We start from the raw sequence: 5192 nt of genomic DNA, 5'->3' as shown, positions 1-5192 counted from the left end.
CCATTTTTCTGCATCATGAGTACTTTTAGTCATATTTGAGATTTATTTTTCTAATAATACTTGATATTTTTACTTAAGTGGCATTTTTAATGTAGGACTTTTACTTCACTACGGAGGGAAATACTATACACTTTACTGCTTTACATTTACCTGACTCTTCAGATGAATACTTTAGATACAGAATTTAGAATATTGTAAAATATAACACACATGCATATAGTTTATCTTGTTTCATAATCAGTATTTAGTTAATCAGATATGCTCTCCTATAGCAGACATTTTGACATGTCACAAGCACGGGTGTTACTAATAATGTTAACAACAATTAATTATAATTATGTTTGTGTAACGAATGTTCGATCCATTCAGTAAGCCATGACAGTTTAGTGAGTCGGCATGCACAATACCAGGATACTGAAACCGAGGTCAATTTATTTCATTCATCATTAATTTGATAATTTATACTTGCAGTGACATGTGACTTGATGCTTTTATGATGGCCTGTCAGTTAGGTCTAAATGCGTTCTGTGGAAATGGCCTATTTCAAGAAGCTCCACATATTGCCAAATATACAAAAAAGTATTTATCCCTAGTATTCTCTTAAAACCATATTTACTGTACACTGAAATTATTTTTTTCACCTTGAAATAAAATAAAAATCTACAAGTTATTACATTTAAATAAATGAAGTAATACCATTGCACATATTACCATACGCAGTTTGTTTCAGGGCCAAATTCGGCATGATGAATTCAATATCAGACAACACCAACATATTCATGGGACATTTCTTTAATTTCATGACGGTTTATCGATCTTATATTTGTGCTAACTTCCACTGAGATACAATAATAGGCATTATTATAGTTTTATATGTCAGAAGCAGGGCTTGGCTCTCCTGGAATCTATAATTACTGACCTCAGATTCCATTAGAAACACCCTATAGGCTCATCTTTTGTGATTTTGAATCCATCCATCATTCCCCCTTATGTCCGTTGAGATTCACTCTATAAATCAGCTTTTCTCAGGCAGATACAAACCTCACGCCGTAAAAACAGTTTCTTCCCCTCTGCAGTCAGTCTCACCAACAGCGTCCCAGGCCCCCACAGACACTGACTCTTAACCCTCATCCTTAGTCACTACACTTTAACTGCATCCTGGACTACATATCTGCCCATTGCACATACTCTATATATTATCTGCACTAAACCCATTCAGTCTGTTTTTTTCTTATGCAACAGTTACAGTATATTGTATGTATATATTTGTTTTTGTATTTATTATTTCAATAAATACAGTTTAAAAATAGATTATTGTTTTTTATGTATGCACCATTCACCAAGGCAAATACCACAAGTGTAACGTATTGTGGCAATAAACCCTTTCCTGATTCTTTTGGGATAAAAATCTAATTATATCAATTTTAAAAGACTGATTACAAAAAAAGATAGTCAAGTGTACAAAATTAGTTTCAATCAAATGTAAAGACAGAAAAGGCATTAAACTAGATCATCATGATTTTAACTTCAAATCACTCTTCTTTTCTTCATACCAGAAGGAGCTCATGCTTTGCATAACCGGGTCGGTTTGGCTAAGTTCCTGCAGGTGACATTTTCCCACCACACCCTTCACACTTACACTGCCAAGGTAATGTGTGTAATGTATCTGTGATGTATGTGTGTGTGTTCATTCCCAAACAGATAATATTGACTAATATCTGCGAAAAAGAAGAACCATGAGAGTGTGAGGAATAATGGAAGTGAACAGTTTCACAGGTTGTTTATGACTTAGTTACAAGACATCTACATGAAGGCAAATGCCACTCTAAAGCTGTGCCACACTTCCTGCAGTTGTAGTTGTGAATACCAATATGCTTGAGTCATTTATATTAAAGAAAGAAAAAGAAAAAAATACTCAGATCCAAAGCACATAGAGAGAGCATTGTAACGGCCACTTTACAGCTTGGATTTTGACTAAAAAAGTATTCTTATCGCTTATATGTATGCATTGGAAGGCTGCTCACACACGGCATTGTCTTTGTGGCGCCTTAAGAAGTAGGTATGTGACTGGATTGATGTCTGGAGATAGAGTTGACATTTATCCAGACAGACAAGATACCAGCTTTGTTGATAAATCTTTGCCCTACAGAAGCAGTATTGCATTGTGTATGAAGTTCTGCAGTATGTAGCAGTGGAAAAGCCTATACCTGTCAATTGAACGTTCCTTTATTTTTCATATCAGTAGCTTTTCCCTTAGTGCAGCATTGTATACTGTAGCTTTTCCACTAGCAAAACACCAAGCAGCCAATTTGAATATTTTATAGCAAAGTATAACTCTGTATACCTTTTTCCCTTCAACATTTAGGAATCATAATTATAATTTATAGCATTGTTTGGTGTAATGAGAATGCACCAAGGTCTGTGTAAGCACATGGGTGTTGTCTAAATGTAATACCAATGAGATTATGTAACTGTAAAGGGAAGACACTTTCACTCACACACACATAAACATGCACATTGATTATGTATGGAGAAGGTAAAGCCTTCACATAACAGTGCTATAGATTCATCATTCCATACCATAGATGTATTATAAGAGTAACTGGACATAATCAGGGGAAATGCTAAGCAGTATGTCAGTGCCTGTTGCAGACTCTTCACCCTCTGAACACCCATTGGAGTGATAGCACCATCTAGCGGACACAATGAGAATCGCAAACTATGTGTGAAATGAGCGTGGTAGAGTGAGAGTAAATAATCTGAGATGAGAAAAGTGTCTATAAAGTTAGAATATACGACTGCTGGAGTCTCAATTACTAATACTGAAAGTGAGTCAGTTATATGCAATAGTAGCTCTATACAGTCTATGGTCGTAGTCATTGTACAAAAATGACAGGCGAGGACTTTTAAACTGAAGCTAAAGGAACTGATACAAATTATCATATGCTTTTTATGTTTTAAGTTATGGAAGACAAGGTGCTGCATGGTTTCAACAGACTGTTACAAACAGTGATGACAAATGTACACAGGTGGTCACTGAACTAAAAAGAATAACTCTAGGTCACAAACAGCTCCTTCCTTGGAATATGTGGACCTTGTGTTATACAGCACTGTATGAAAGATGCACTTTATGAAAGACTATACACTTTGCAAAGGACTCTTGCCACTAAATGTACTTTACTAAACCTTTTTTTTTTTACACAGTGGTCTGTTCTTCAGCTTAGTTTTTTATTATCAATTATCTCTGCTTTGTTTTTTTTCTTTTTATCTCTGGTATATGTAGCCTAGTGTAATTTTTGTAAAAACTTTAATAAAGCTCAATTTAGAAAAAAAAGAATAAACCTTTTTTACGGCAGACATTTTAAATTAACCTTAACAATGGCTTAATACCATTAAGTGTCCCAGTAAGATATTTCAGTGAGTCAGCATGCACTATACCAGGGCCTCTCCTAAGTGGAATGCAGCCATCACAAATGGTTTTCAATACACTTCTGCTTTTCCTACTATGACATGTCAACATGTCTAACGTGATAAAGGTCTATCAGGACTAGGACTGGATATCAGTGAAAACGTTTGATAGTGGTGCCTAAACAATATTCAAGTTTCTGTATAGATGGGGAAACATTTTTTATTTTGAAGAAAATCCTACATAATCCCTTTAACAAATAAAGATAGTGAATCAGTTATTACTTGTACTAACACTGAACCGGTTACAAAAGCTGTGCCTAAATAAAAGTTATATCAACATGTCTTATTATAGAATATTACCAATCATTCCATCCCAACTTTTATTACTTGACAGTATTACACATGTTAAATATATGTAGATGTTATAAGGATGATTTGTTACTATGAAGACTACAAAAGCTACATGATTCTGCCAACACCATGTGATTTTATTGGTACAGCATAAAGGCACAGATATAACTCGCTGAGCAGACTTGACCAAAGGAGTGATGAGGCACAGCCAACCAGACACTGGTGGGAAAAATAAAAGAATAAGAATTGTGGCTGACCACACAGTGAATATGGTTATTTAAAATTGAACCAGTTGGCTTTTACTTTCACAATCAAGACAAATCATTGTCACTTCCACATGGTTAAAGATAATCCTGCCATGAAAGGTCATAATAGAGTCAAATAACATTTACTATAAAAAAACAAAACAAATGCTGGTAGCAACGTGTACCAGAAACCAAAGAAATTACATAGAACAAAAGAAATAAAAGCAAGTGTAAGCTGGATAATTTCTTAGTGTTATCAGACACAAATCTACCCAGTGCACTGTAGGTGACCTTAGTTTGGTCTGTACCATACATCGTTTTGCATACGTCGAAAAAGATACAACCAAAACACCCATCTTTTATTGATGTTTAGAGTAACACTTCTAGCTGTACTGGTAAAATACAAAAAAGATAGTTCATCTTTACAAAAACGTATTAGCTTGTTTTGGCTTATAAACAGTACCATTACAAATGTAGTGTACATGTCCTATACATCAGTGCTCTTCAGGTTAAGGCTTTATGAACCAAAGCACATTCTTTTCCCAACTCACGTGGAGGTAGAAATACTGCAGCGAGCCCACGCAGTCGGAGTAAAAACAGTATTGTTTAAATGAACAGTAAAAGATCATTCATTCTAAATGCTGCTGACACCAAAGTGTAAACTGAATCAAAAACTGGTTGTTTACTATTATGTTTTCAAAGACAAGTGAGCCAAACTTCCTCCTTGACATTTGATCAAAAGATCTTCACCCTCAACACGCAGCTTCACTGGAAACCTTCAAATAGCAAATACACCCGCTGTAAAAAGATGGCTCTCTTTACACTTTGGCAATGTGTTTGAAATATAAATACTTTTACGTCTTTACATGTAGTGCATTGCATTCTGGGAAGAGGCACGCTCATACTTCCTGTCATATGATCCTAAAAGGTTGGATTAAACGTGGAGATTGTGGTTCCACAATAAGCAGTGATAGAGGACACACCATTATAGTCTCATTCAGTTCCTATCTTACAGAGATACCATAAACTGTAGAAGTTATTGTCATTGTGTCAACTGCGATATTTTGACGTTGATGCGACTGAATAATAACATTGGATAACATCACAACACTTACTGATTATTACGCCATGTTTTGGTCAAAATCTACAAAAATTAACATTACTTTAGTGTTTAGTTTAAGTCATGGG

The 5192-nt window shown here is 35.1% G+C and overlaps 2 protein-coding genes across 6 annotated transcripts in view; one reads left to right on the top strand and one right to left on the bottom strand.

Annotated features, from left to right (window-relative positions):
* The window catches only part of LOC116692455 (rho-related GTP-binding protein RhoA-C), a 732216-nt gene that overhangs the window by 306896 nt on the left and 420128 nt on the right, over positions 1–5192 (top strand). The gene's annotated exons all lie outside the window — the stretch shown is intronic.
* The window catches only part of tead3a (TEA domain family member 3 a), a 14521-nt gene continuing 13204 nt past the window's right edge, over positions 3876–5192 (bottom strand). For all 5 annotated transcript variants that reach the window (XM_032520754.1, XM_032520757.1, XM_032520756.1 and 2 more), the window contains one exon: positions 3876–5192. This exon is cut by the window's right edge and continues 330 nt beyond it. The gene's annotated coding sequence lies outside the window, so the exon portion shown is untranslated.

The sequence above is a fragment of the Etheostoma spectabile genome, chromosome 7, assembly GCF_008692095.1.
Source record: "Etheostoma spectabile isolate EspeVRDwgs_2016 chromosome 7, UIUC_Espe_1.0, whole genome shotgun sequence".
NCBI classification, from domain to species: Eukaryota; Metazoa; Chordata; class Actinopteri; order Perciformes; family Percidae; genus Etheostoma; species Etheostoma spectabile.
Note: the sequence above shows the minus strand (reverse complement) of the source record. Positions and strands in the feature narration are given on the sequence as shown.